This window comes from Denticeps clupeoides, chromosome 2 (assembly GCF_900700375.1).
Source record: "Denticeps clupeoides chromosome 2, fDenClu1.1, whole genome shotgun sequence".
Classification (NCBI taxonomy): Eukaryota; Metazoa; Chordata; class Actinopteri; order Clupeiformes; family Denticipitidae; genus Denticeps; species Denticeps clupeoides.
The window spans coordinates 2311813-2326659 of NC_041708.1; the positions used below are offsets into that span (position 1 = coordinate 2311813).

The 14847-nt window shown below is 45.3% G+C and overlaps 1 protein-coding gene and 1 non-coding gene across 5 annotated transcripts in view; both read right to left on the reverse strand.

Moving 5' to 3' along the window:
- Nucleotides 1–14847, reverse strand: part of rbfox3a (RNA binding fox-1 homolog 3a) — a 380882-nt gene that overhangs the window by 235533 nt on the left and 130502 nt on the right. The window lies entirely within an intron of this gene.
- Nucleotides 11024–11142, reverse strand: LOC114785043 (5S ribosomal RNA). The gene has a single exon (XR_003749009.1). It is a non-coding gene; the product is annotated as a 5S ribosomal RNA (ribosomal RNA).

Sequence of the window (14847 nt, forward strand, 5' to 3'; positions counted from 1 at the left end):
AAGCAAACAGACCACCCAAAACAGTGTGTGAGGGGATATTGTGCGCGCCACTTCCACGGGAGTAATTGGGTTGAGATTGATCGCCTTTCCTGGCAATTAGATTTCCATTGACGGAGAGGCGCAGGCCGCACGGGCGAGGAGTCGGGGTGGGCGGGGCTGGTAGTTAGGTGTAATGATTTGCACATTTATTAAACTGCTATTAATTAACCCCCAGCCCCCTACAAACAAAACACCTTCATTTCCATAGCTGTCAACTTCCACCCGTCCCTTCGTCCCAACATACATGAACACGATTGCAACCGCATAAAAGGATTTTAAAACTGCCACAATGCAAGGATAATGCAACAAATCTCTCATTAGGTATTTTGTGCAGACACTGCTGGCCCTTAAATCAGCCAATCGCAAGCTCACAATGCAAAATGTAGCAGGGCTTCTATAACTAAAACTCATTTTCAACAAATGTATTAATCAATCCGTTATGTTGGTACATCATCATGTCCTTATGGAAACTAAATCTTGCTGCAACTTTTTCAATTTTAAAACAAGCATCTAATTGACTAATAAAAAAAACAAACAGATTAATTAAATATCAAAAACCTTATAATGAATATTTTCAAGAATTATGGTTATGTAATCTGAAAATATTGATTGATGGATAAACCCTAACTCTAATTGCACAGGCTTATCTTTATTGTGAGGTGCTTAAGGTAATTTAATATGCACGATGTGCCCTTATTTTTTTTTTTTCAAAAAAGTGAAAGTGAACTGATTGTCATTGCGAAACACTGCTGCACAGCACACGGTGACACAACGAAATGTGTCCTCTGCTTTTATCCATCACCCTTGGTGAGCAGTGTGAGGGGACGATACTTTGCTCAGTGGCACCTCGGTGGTTTGAACCGGCAAGCTTGTGATTATGGGGCAGCTTCCTTACCTGCTAGACCACCACTGCCAAAAAAAAGAAAAAAGCGGTGATATTTGAAATATGAACATATTTAGAGTACAGTGCACTACGTAGGCTACGGGAATCAGTGGATATCCTCAGATAACTACAGTACCAGCGTCTGGCCTTCGTGGGACGTCTCTGCACGGGACCAGGACCGAGTCCAGCATCTGATGCTGGGTCTATAATATTTGAATAGTGTGTGTGTGTGTGTGTGTGAGTCCATTAGTGAAAGTGAAAGTGAAGTGATTGTCATTGTGAAACACTGCAGCACAGCACACGGTGACACAACGAAATGTGTCCTCTGCATTTAACCGTCATCCTTGGTGAGCAGTGGGCGGCCATGACAGGCACCCGGGGAGCAGCGTGTGGGGACGGTGCTTTGCTCAGTGGCACCTCGGCAGATTGGGATTCGAAACTGGCAACCTTCCGATTACGGGGCCAGTTCCTTAACGGCTAGTCTACCACTGCCCCGCAAAATAATCATCCGTATATAATTATCCGCAAATCTTTTTGTAATATTAACACATATATTATATGTTTTATAAAAGTGTTCACCAAATTTTAAGCGTCACTCTCCATCAGTGGTAGACAAAAGTGACCCAACATACAAATTTGCCCAAGAGAAAGTATTACTTACAGTAAAATTAAAGAGTTTATTATAATGAAGAACTATTTAAGTGCAGCCGATGCCTTTGAATAAAATGAATATGGACCTGATGTCCTGTTGATCTTTTTAATTTTAGGTGAAAAGATTCTTAACTCTTCTCATTCATTACTCTGACACTGAGGCCAGTTAAAACGATCATAAGCACCGGTGGGATGTGAGAACAGGCAACGTTTTGCTTTATTTGTAACTTGGTGACAAGTTTAAGTTTAATGAATGAGTTGTCCTTTATTATAGAAATCAGATTTAATATAAAAAGAAAGTAATTTGACAAAAGTGTACATATTTCTATATATTAGTCACAAAATCAGGACACAGATTTTACATAATGTAATGGAGTAAAAAGTTAGATATTCAATGTTTGATATGTATTAAAGTAGAAAGTCTCCCCAATGGAAATAATTTAGTAAAGTATGAATGAAAAAAAAAATGCTTAAGTGGATGAAAGAGGTACGTTTGCTTCACTACGGTCCACCGTTTTCTTTCTTATTTATTCAAAGAAAAATGATTTAGATAACATATGAAAAGTGAAGACAAATGAAAGTGATTGTCATTGTGGTACACAGGACAGCACACGGTGCATACAGTGAAATTTGTCCTCTGCATTTAACCCATCACCCTGAGTGAGCAGTGGGCAGCCATGACAGGCGCCCGGGGAGCAGTGTGGGGGGACGGTGCTTTGCTCAGTGGCACCTTGACGGCTCAGGATTCGAACCGGCGACCTTCTGCCTACGGGGCCGCTTAGTTAACCGCTAGGCCATCACTGCCCCTTAAAATATAATAATAAATGATATTCGTACTTTCTCTGGTCATTTCAGACGTATGTAAACAGTAAATCGATCATCTTGACAGTAATGAAGGCGGAATGGGAATTCGCCTGATTTAGAGTAAGTTGTAAGCGACTCAGTCGAGGTGCTCGCACGCGAGCGGACGCCGACGGACGAGACTAATGCCTCTCCCGGCATGAACAATGGAGACAAATGTTACTTTAAATACGAAATACTTAAGCCAGGCTTTCAATGACTCCGGGCAAGCGGCATTCATCACGCGCGCACACACAACCAGATGATCGCTCTCTTCCCCTCGATCCATCACCTGGGCGCGGCCTGGCCGCCGCCATGTTGGAACCCCGCTAACTGGGAGGGTTATTGGCCCGCGCTTTCCCGCAGAATTCGCCGTTATGAATTCAGTGACAATATCCCGCAGGAATTCGCGCAGGAATAAGTGACGTCTCTTTAAGGAAACGGGGCGGGGCAACGAGAGCTGTTTGTAAGCGCTAATTAATAAATGAGCGTTGTGAATAATGGATACAGCGGTGTCTGCCGTGTCTTTGCCGGCCTCTGTTCTCCCCTTTTCAATTACAGCCCGGAGTCGAGGGAGAGGATGGAGAGGATGGAGAGGAGGCGGTGACGGCGGCGGGAAGGGGGGGGGGGCCCGGCAGAGGCTGAATTAAAGAGGCTTTTTGTCGCGTTTAATAGCAATTCATTCCATGGACTGCTGACACAGGCAGTCCGGAGAGCCCAGGATTTATGGCTCCCTCTAATGGGCATGCTCCGAATCAAAGCCCTGTCGTCAGCACAACCGGCAGCGGGGCCCGGCGCCCCCCTTTTTAACGATGCAGATGCCCCTCCTGCCGGACCGGCCGACACAAACACACTGAGGGGATCCTGCCCAAGTTCGCTCAAATTAATTATTGTCCGTTCTCATTTCCACGCGTAATTCCTCGCGCGAGACAGATTTCCACGCATTTCGTCAGATAAGAACGATCAAAGGCGGCCGAGGGTCCTTCTGTAATGAATAAGCGCCGCCGCTCGGGCCTAATTAACACGTCTGAAGGCGAGCAGTGGTGAACACACACACACACACACACACACACGTGGTGAAGAACTGACCTGCCCAGCTGGGGGTCTCCATGTACATTCAGCTGTGCTGAGAGTCTCAGTCGCCGCTGCAGCCGCCGTCGGTTCCTGCACAGAATCCGGTCGGAACTCGTGAGTGGCCAGAGCTTTAATAAAAAAAGCGATTCATGCATGCATTCAAATAAATGGGCCTTCTGCTGTCACTTGTCATAATAACTGAGTTATAATTATGTAATAATGTAATAAAATAACCCAGCTGTACTGGAATAAGGAGAACTCTTCCTTTATTTGCAGGAAACGCTCCAACGTTGGCGAGACATAATGTTGCTGTTTTATTTTATTTTATTTTAGAAATCCAACAATAAATCCGTAAGTCGTGTGACTTTGCAGCATCGGCTCATGTCGTATCCGCACAAATCGCTGCGCTAATGAGCAGGACATTTTTCCTTAGATTGCACTGCACTTGTTTTGTGCATAGACTGTGTGTGTGTGTGTGTGTGTGTGATAGTCATTATGCTAATGTGAGCAGGAGCTTGTGAAGACGCAGAAACGGGGTCCCGCAGAGTTCAGATAAGCTCAAGCCCATGCGGCCCCCGGTGAGGCCGCGGGCCTGTCCTTCCAGCCGCGGGTACAATTTGGAAATGGAAGAGGCCTCCCAGCGCCGGGCGGGAGAGAACAAGGCGACCCGGCGGAGAACCAAACGACAAGGTCTGCAGGTTGCTGCTTTTTTTTTCGGATACTGCAGCGGCGGAGCCAAACATGGCGCCCCGGAGATTACATGCGGCGCGGCGATCAAACGGCCCTCTCCTCGCCCATTACCATAATTATGGCGCCATAACGGCTCCGATCGCAGGCCATTCTGATTAAATATGCATTGTGCCACCGCCGTATCCGCCGGCTTTGATATAAGCGCCGCTCCTGTACGTCATTAAAGAGTAAACATTGGTCTGATGGATGGTGCTGATCTGTTCATTTCGATAATAAATAAATAAGAGAAAGCTCCTCCTCCTCCTCCCGTCCCTGCCCGGCTCACCGATCCTCCGCAGGGAGGAGTCGGCTCCTTTCAGCACGGAACTGAAGCCGCAGCACGAATGGCCGCAGTGCATTGTGGGCCGCCCCTGAGCTAAATGGCCTGTGGTTTTATGTTGAGGTGAGTTTTTAAAGGACGAAGTCTGCACTCTTCTTGTGGGGTTAGGTTCGAGGTCTCAAAAGCCTCCAGTGTTTCAGAGCTGTGTGTGGGTTGTGGTGTGTGAGAGTGTGTTTTTACTGGATATATATATATATATATATATATATATATATATATATATATATGTTTTATCGTTTATCAGACATATTTTGTGCTGATGACACGTGGTGGGTAACATTTTTATTGTTGTTTTAGCATAATTAATAATTCTACTGTCCTAAAACAACATGCATGTTACATGTCTCATCTGATACTCAGGTTTACCCCCAAGCGGGCAGGAGTTGAATTTCGTACCGGTGTGTGCAGTCTGATAAAAGGGAAGTTTAAAACACTGCAGCACAGCGCACGGTGAATTTGTCCCTCTGCATTTAACCATCACCATCACTTGTGACTTGCAGGGACTATTTACCCTTTTACACTCTTTTCATATCAACACATATTTTAAACATATTTTTTTAGAAACACTTTGTTTGTGGGGTCTGGTTGGATTGGGCGATTAGTATTTAATTTTTCCAAAATTCAGTTCTGAATCAGTTTTGAATTCTATGTTTTTTGTTTATAAACGTATTTATCCACCTAAAACTGTATGAATAGAGAGGATGTGGAAAAAAAAAACGAATGCAGTATGACAAATCACATTTAATCGCTGTTCAACCAAGTGCTCGTGCATTTTACGTGTAAATAATATGTGCATTCCATGCAAAGAACTATTTCACATTGAGAATGACATAAAAAAACCGTATCGAATAAATAACCGTTGGGGAGCCATGATAATAAACCATGTGATCTAAATCATCTTAATTTCTTTGCATGACCAAGAGTTTACATTGCGGAAACACGTGTAGTGCTGTAGTGGGCTGCAGCATCCAGAAACGCAAATTATATGCAATTCCGCGCTTTACAACGAATTCCTTTTTATTTGTTGGATTCGGTGATTGGAAATATAGCGCCCCCTAACTAGACCTGGGTATTCATTGATAGAATAGTGCAAGTGATGGAGATGTTCGTTTTAGAAGGGGGGTGATTTCGGCTGTTCTTATTTCAGGGGGGAATGACACCCCCCCCCTTACCCCCCTCAACTTGAGTACTTTATACGTGTGTGTGTGTGCTCTAGGTCTAGCTCCAGGACCTGTGAAACTTGGAGAGCATATTGATTCGGTCCCTACAGATTTCATACCCGACCCTCACACACACTGTAGCAAACACCCTGTCTACACAGCCAGACACACACAAACACACACACACACACACACACTGTAAAGATCGGAGAGCGTATTGATCCCTTCCCTACTGAGCTCATATCTGGCTGCTGGCCCTCCTCCTGGGGTAATGAATTGTCGTCCGATGCCCCCCCCCTTCCTGTATTTTCAGGCATGTGGCCAACACAATTTGTTATTTCATCACCAGTAATTAAAAGCTGTTCCTTTTCCTGTTGTGGTCCGGCTGATTAATTATTTGGATGGCAGAAGAAACATCACTTCGGAGGGAGAGGGACGTGGTAGAGAGCGCGTGAACCCGCCGGACCCTGCATTCGGCCATCGGGAGGGACGCCGTGCTGCAGCCAGACAGGCTCCAGACTCCATTGGCCAGTCAGGCAGGGACAGCGGCATCCAATCAGAAATCATGTAATCTGTGCGACTCTTCCGCCTCCGAAGCCAGTAGCTGTTCTAAACTGAAGATATAATGTAATAATAATAACTAGACAGCGGCTGTGAGTAATCTACCAATGTACCACTAGAGGGAGCACCACCACCAGCAATGCTTGTACATGTACCACAGTTTCAGAACCAAGGATTTTGGAATCACAATCTAATTATTTCTAGTCAAGCCACCAGTTTTGGGTGAGATTTAAAGCCTCTACCAATCAATTATTGCACGTTACACTGTCTATGTTGGTAACATGTATAGAAATATGCAGAATATTTCTACATACATAATGTCATGCTCTCTGATCCATTCATCCTTCTGTACAAAAAGACATCATTCTGCTGTATCTGGTCACTGAGTTGGCCGGTTTTGGGAGGTAAACAAAATGATGTTAAATGAACCTTTTTGCATTTCTTTTCGACTTCAGTGGGCATTATTCATGTTTCGTGCTTATTGTGCCCCTCAAGATGCTGATGTCCATCAGACACCAAGATATAAACAAACACAGCCATTTTAAAGCAGCGATCACAACTCAAAATCAATAAATCCGAATATACCAGGAGGTTCTCCTCAGTGTTTTTTCCCTTCCATAACAGACACTGTCCGATATCTGAGGCCTGTAGTTATAAAAAAAGAGCCTCACATCCCCTATCGGTGTGTATGTTAGTCCTGTAGCCATGGTGGTCCCTGAAGGAAGACGGTAGGAAGCAGGATGAGGGGGAAAGAAAATCGGACAGATAACAGAGTCTGGGAGGAATATATATTTATATATTTCCTCAGCAAAAGACTTGAGGAGAATGTAGAAGTGGCAAGGAAGGGGAAAAATACACACACAAAAGGGGCAATTTGACTTTGTAATGTTCTGTCTGATACCTTCTGGACTCGCCCTCGCTTTGTGCCACTGATTAAATCTGCAGGCTACACCGGCCGAGTAAATACAGTTGTTACTTTATTCATCCCCCCATTCAGAGAGGGAATATCCTCTCGGACAGGCGGGAGGGAGAGCAGCGGCTGGAGCTGACCTGGACACGTTTATAAATCAGAGGAACGCTGAGGCATCACTTCCCCTTTGTCTGCAGATTACAGGTTACGGGCCTGGAGCTGTTGCGTTCCTTTGCCTCCACTTCAGCCCTCCGCCAACCAACACATGACCAGAAAGACTCATAATTGCACATAATTGTGAATGAATTTGTTTCTTTATGAAATTCTTTCTACAATAATACATTGTAGGTGTATTCTATGCACTTTGTTGCTTCCACTTTTTTGTATCTGATGTTGCATTTCTTACTATCTGCATATTGTGTATTCTAAAATTTGCTGACATTTCCAGTAGTAGTAAGTGCACTTTCCTATTCATTCATTTGGTTTTTATTTAACGTAGTTCCGGAACAATACGTTTTGGAGACCACAAGGAGTCTTGATTGATTTAACTTTAATCATGTGCCTTTTTATTACCTGGCATGTTCATATTTGTACATTTTTACACTCAGGACGTTCCTTCCAGTAGTGGCTCGTCATATAAAGAATGCTGATAACCCATCGCAAATTAGAGTTGAGGTTGTCTATCTGAAGCATGCTTACATATAATGAGGGTTACCAAGTGTCTCATTTTTACTCGCACCAAGTCCCTTCTCTAATGACTTTGATGTATATGACCTTTACGGAGTGTACAGGAGTCTCTGTGCAGAAGGTCAACGGCACACAAGAGCTTTGGGTCTGTGGTTTGACATGGCCGCCTCTTATTCAACTCAAGGCCTGAACTCGACAATACCTCGCAGCTCCAAAATTCACCTGTGCCTATTGACAACAGGGGGTCCAGCAACACGTCCTAACATGTTCTGTTCCTTACACTGGGTTATTCTGGGCATAGTTGGCCTGGTTGAACCGCTTGCAGTAAATGTTAATGAGCGCACCCCCCCTCCCCCCCACCCACCCCAAATGCCAGCACACTCCGCTGATGTCGCGCTAAAGCTGATAAATAATACAAAGAGACATAAAGGCAGCGGGACTTGCATGGCCAGACGGGATAGGGAGATGGAGGGGGGGGGCTAGATGTAGGGGGGCTAGATAGATTGATGGAGGAGGTGAGGTGGGAACGAAGCGGTGGATGGAGGGAAAAAACGGGGGACGCACACACACACACACACACACACACATCGCATTAAACACCCCTCACGCTTATCACTAATGCATGCTTCGCCTCTTTATGCAAGACCAACCATGGGCCCATTTAATCATCCTGGTTACTGCATTCCACCCCCTTAGTTAATATTCATCAAATGGTTATAAAATAGTTGTAAGTTGCCCCCATCGGCCACCAGCTCATTTCCACTCAGTCTAATAAACAAGTAAGTCGGAGGCGGGGACGCGTGAGTTGCAATGCTGGGAAGGGGTTCGGCCAGCGGGCCGGTGGTTTAATGCACTTCTGATCTTCTGTTATTACATGGGAAGGAGGCAGACGGGACGGGGCGAGATAGGCACGCCGTGTAAAAAACTCGGATGGGAACGGGACGCTCCGGAAAATTAAAAAAGCAGATGGAATAAGGCGGGGAACGCCGCGTATCAGGGATGACGGCGGCATTAAAGTGATATACGGCAACAGAAGGGTGACATTGCCACCAACGCCGACAACAATAACGAAAAAACAACAGAAAAAAAACTATAGCTAACAATAATTCGAATCGATGGCATGGGTTATTTCCAATTTGTGTTGATTGAGGAAAACATAAATATGCACTAAAAAGTAATAAGGGTGTAAAGGCGGTCGTAAAACATATTATTGTGCCGCGGACTGGGGGGGGGGGGTGTTGGCGCTCGTGAAACGCTGCAAGTTTATCATCGGTAGCTGCCTACATCTGTACCCAGAACATGGCCAGAGATGAGGCCGCTTTTACGGCAAGGCCGATCGGTAATTATGGCAAAGAGATCTGGATGTGGCGCGTTGTGAAATTGCAAATCGAGCAATAAAATTAGTTTTTTTTTTGCAGAATATCTTGATGTGTTCATCATCGAAAGATGCATGGAAGACTTCGCTCTCCCTTCGTCTGATAAAATAAAAAACTGGTAGCGTACCGCAAGACCATTTTCACCCACTCCACGCTGAGTGATTTCACTCATTAAGCCAATCAAATTGGTTCTTGTTCCTGTCGGTTTTTTGAAGGTTGTAAATGCACCAGTCAAAAGAAGACATTGTTTGTCTTCCTACGTGCTAGCATCTTAAGACGGGTACCTAGCGCGTGGGTAAAAACAGGCAAATGGCAGAGACGTGGGCAGCAGGTAAAGCTCGAAGAGAGCGAGGGTCATTTAAAGGCCCATCTGATGCTACTGACACGCAGACGAGCTGTTGGAGCGCCATCGGCCCCGCCCGGGCTAGCGAGCGGTCGCATTAGCAGGCCTGTTAACGGAGCACGATCTTCGCCTTCGCTCCCCGCCGTTTGATGGCCCTCTACAATCTCCTCCGGTACAACGTTTGCTTATGGGAAACAATATGGTGCTGGTGGCTGAGAGGAGCAATATTATGGCCAGCGAAGGACGCTAATGACGCTGGCGAAGCCATTCAGGCTACGTGGGGGATTATGCTCACCCGCCACTTCCCCATTACACCAAAATACACACACACCAGACGTCTAGGGATCCCCACCTCGGCCGGACGGCTGCCATGACCATCGTCTGAAAACGGCTACCCATAATGCAATTTTCACCCACCCCGCTACAGCAAACCAAACGTTAGCATTGAATTGGTCTTCATGCATTATTGAGAGCAGGTGACATTTTATTTGCTGGACGGTATATTGGTCATCTGGTGGACCGTACACCATGTCCTTGCTGCTGAACTCGTCATTTCTCCCATGAGCCTCTACTCATTTCTGTACATAAACAATGGGTAAACAAAACTGCTTTCTAGAAATAATAAAATCAGACAAATTATCATCAAACACCATAATTTCAAATAGAAGAAATAATACAGGGTGGGCGATTTATGTGGATACACATTAATAAAATGGGAATGGTTGGTGATATTAACCTGTTTGTGGCACATTAGTATATGTGAGGGGGCAAACTTTTCAAGATGGGTGGTGACCATAGTGGCCATTTTGAAGTCGGCCATCTTGGATCCAACTTTTGTTTTTTCAATAGGAAGTGGGTCATGTGACACATGGTAATTTCACAAGAAAAACAATGGTGTGCTTGGTTTTTTATGTAACTTTATTCTTTCCTGAGTTATTTACAAGTTTCTGACTACTTATAAAATGTGTTCAATGTCACCAACCATTCCCATTTTATTAAGGTGTATCCATATAAATGGCCCTCCCTGTAGAAAACAGAATATATAATAAACTAAGAATAATAGAAACACTGGGCTTGTTCACTAAAGTCTGATCAAGTTCGTCTTTGTTATTTACAGGAACTTATCTGTATCTTAAAGAAACACATTTTACCACTGTTTATGTGGTGTGACACCAAAGAGATGAACTTGAAACAAAGTCTAAAAGGGGAGGGTGTGTGTGTGTAGTGATTGTCACATGTGATACACAGCAGCACAGCACACAGTGCACACAGTGAAATTTGTCCTCTGCATTTAACCCATCACCCTGAGTGAGCAGTGGGCAGCCATGACCAGCGCCCGGGGAGCAGTGTGTGGGGACGTGCTTTGCTCAGTGGAACATCAGTGGTACCTTGGCGGATTTTTTTGCCCCCAAAAAGTTTTTCAACAGTTAAGCTTACAGCACCTGGCATTCCCAGGAGGTCTCCCATCCAAGTACTAACCAGGCCCAAGCCTTCTTAGCTTCCGAGATCAGACGAGACCGGGCGTTCTTGGGCTGGTATGGCCGTAAGGAGGAGCCTGTAGTCATGACTGAAAGTTTTCACACACCCCACGGATTTAAAGCCCCGCCTCTACAGACGTCACACATACGAAGTAACGCAAGCAATTCGTCCCGATTCCTGACTACTTCAGCCCAATCGTATTTCCCAAAAAAACTACCCAATCTGGCAACACAACAAAAGCTTCTTTTTCCCTCATTTCTTCCTCAGTTTAAATGAAATTAAAGAAATATCATCAACGTATGAGATGCTAGAAAATAAAATGTCAACATCTGATTATCATCTGATCACCTTGGTACAGTCACTATTTTCATTTCATCTCCATTTGACGCCTTGCCCGCTTTTTGCCACCGGCCCGAGTTGACAGTTCGCGCCAAAACGCATGTTAACATTTAGCGTGACGCGACTAGTGGAGACCTGGGGACGAGCGCCGATGACGGGCTGCCGTTTCGGGCCGGACACGTGGGCATCTTCTACACGTCCCTTTGCTCCATCAGAGGCTTCTCGGCATGGCAGCGGCGTAATTGAAAAATGTGCGCCGGACCAAAGTGCCGCGGTCGGACATGATTAAACATTTCAATTTGGCCAACACAAATGGGCCAAGAAATGCTGGTGACACGTCACACACAGAAGTAGAGAAGAATGAAACGAGCCGACATTACAGTGTGGTCCCGGGCCGCACGTTTGCGGGCGTGTCTCTCACAATCTGGGCACGCATGTGTGTGTATTGACAGGCCGAGTAGATATGTGTGTGTGTGTCCGACTGGCGGACGGGCAAGTGGCGCGGCTGCACACATCCATTCGCGGCGGTGAACTCTATTTCACGGGTTAGTGAGAGGCAGGCGCCGTCGGCGACGCTTCTCCCCAGGCGGGTTTATTAGGCGCGTTTCTGTTGAGAGTCTATTTAGAATCGGTGTTTGCCGTTCTGCCTGACAGGCCGGAGCTCCCACCCCGCACGCGCCGAAAAAACGGAACCCACCTATAGGAGAAGAAGAAAAAGACGAGAAGGAGAAGAAATCGCGCCACTGCCCTGCCCAACACTTACCACCGTAACCATGACCAGACCAACAATATTACACACCAGCGAGGATTCCATCATCTGGTGTGACCTGTGACACAGACCAACACTGGATCTCATCTGTAAGGAAGACCAGAAGCCTCGAACACAGGGGTCATATTTTCATCCGGGCACCGTAACGCGCGCATGGGGTGAAAAGGAATTTTACCCTTTAATGTCATGCATGTCTGAGCCCCTTTGCATTACTGTGAGATATAAAACCCCTCTGTGCTATCTGATGCATGTCTCCTACAAGCGTTCTTGCGTACCGCCGGTATAAAGAGAGATTTAGCGGTAAATCCCCCAATGGGATGTTCTGTAGTCCACAATACAGAATAAATTACACAATTGAGATGTAATATTTACAGCAAATAATTCGACTCAGAATTCATAAATGTCTGTGTGATGGCTAAATGAAACTTCTCTTGCTTGATGGCAATTTAAGTGACATGGAGGGCCTTGTAGGGACAGGCGACAGGAATTGATGATGAGGTTTGTTATTTCCCAAAGTATGAAAAACAGACTTTTTTTTTCTTACATTTCAGACATCGAGTCACGACCCCGAATCTCAGAGCTCGATCGCTTTCATCGCGTTTATCCTTGTGCCGGAATCGCGTCCGTAGATTATGAGAGCAGCTTCACCCGTATCGCAGACATTGCCTGTGACAGATGCTCTATTTATTCCATTCTAATTTGTGGCAACAATGCGGATCCCAACTCCACAAAAACCACGTCACCGAGGCCTATTAACAAACTCTTTTTACCAAAAACCCTAATACGACGTTCCTTTCTGTGGCGCCAGAAGGTCCGCGGTTAATATGATTAAACAGGGATGCTGCGTCGGAACTTCATAGCGGCGTAAGCCCGCCACTTTCCGCCGAGCACGTTCAGGCAGCAAGAGCAAAGATTACCCACAATCCTCTCCAAAGATAAACCCTCCCTCATTCATCACCGCTCACATGTGAGATGACCACCCCCATCGGTCCTTTTAATATTTAATGTACAGATTAATCACCCCACTCATTATTTTAATTGTTCTTGCCTCTGTACGGCCTGTCGCCGTTATGGATTATTCTGGCGGGACCCAACAACAGTTCACTTGATTGGGATTTATGGGTATTTTTGGACCAGGTAGCCTCCAGTCATATTTCACCGTTTTTCTGACAAGCCATTTAAGCACCGCGGGTGATTAAACAACAGGCACGAGTCGGGGGTCGCACCTTCGTTATCAGGCGCGGGAAAGGAAGGGGCGGGGCCGAAGCGTTCCTCGGGCCCGTTACTCTCCGGTTCGGAAGCTGTTATCCCAACCGAGCGCACATTCTGCAGACGCGTCATATTTCCACTCTGCTGTTTGACATCAGACGCCCGGAGTTACGCCCCGGTTACCGGAGTCAGAATTAAACGTCACCGCCGTCGAAATCTCCTGCGCCCCAGCCGGTGACACGACCTATAATTGCCATGTTGCTCTCTGGTGGGTTGTGTTGAGGTGTGATATCGAGCCTCAGGTTCCAGACATCTAGAACTTTCTGCAACAGGAACTATGCAAATCTGTTAATTACAAATAACAACGTACATCTGAAATCTGGCAAAAGCCTTTTATCACAATTATAAAATTATCCTTATATGTGTGCATCACAGTATAATGCACATTAAACCTCAGAAACCTCTATATTAGGTTTCTGATATATTTCTGCATATTCTATAACCTTCTTATATAAATGTCCCAAAGAATACATTTAACCAGTTACATTATATGTATTTATATTACATAATTTATATTATTATACGTTGTTTAAAAAAAAAATAAAATTGGGCCAATTAATTTTGGGCCAATTTGCAGTCTTGAGGAGACTAAAAGAAATAAAACTATTTTATTGAATACTTTCTAAGTTGAAAAATTTCTAAGTGGAAATCTGCTACTAGAAGATAGGGATGAGACAACAGTTAAAGGTTGAAGAACAATGAACAAAACGTCTCAGGACACTGGGGTTTCATTTGTGACTATTACATACATTTTACTCTTTCATCTTTTATTCTATTTTCTTTTTACATAAAAATATACACCAACACTATTTACATGTATTTTTTATGATAAACGGTAATGATTGACGGATATGTGTCCGTGTGTTTGGACAGTGGGAGAGCAGCATTGTGTGTTTCTACTATGGTCGACCTTCTCCAGCTACGGCAAGAAAGGAAGGATCCACGCCTGCCCCGGAGTGATTGAGTGGGGAGTCCGACAGAGTGTCAGCGTGGAGACCCGCTGGCGATCCACTAGAACCGGCTGACCGACAAACGCGGCCAGACAAGGTCAGGCCTCATTCCGCCGCTCCTCGCCGGACCACGGCAGAGTGCAAGCTGCCGATTACATAATCCTTATTTACCGGGGTCCATCCATCACCCGCCTTTCATTTTCATTGGAGCCAAATTGCGGAGTGCTGAGAGTGGAAACGAATTTTCGACGGCGAAGGCACATCTGTTTAGTTTTCAGAAAAAAAAAAAAAAAAAAACGAAGGAACGGGAAAGAGACGGGGGGAATAAGAGGGAGTAAATGAGAGCGGGAGGATGAAAGACCCTTCCCGGGGTCTGTCCGGCGAGGGCCTAGTGATGCATGGTTATGGACCATCTGCACTCCGAGACGATAAATTTATGATTATGGCG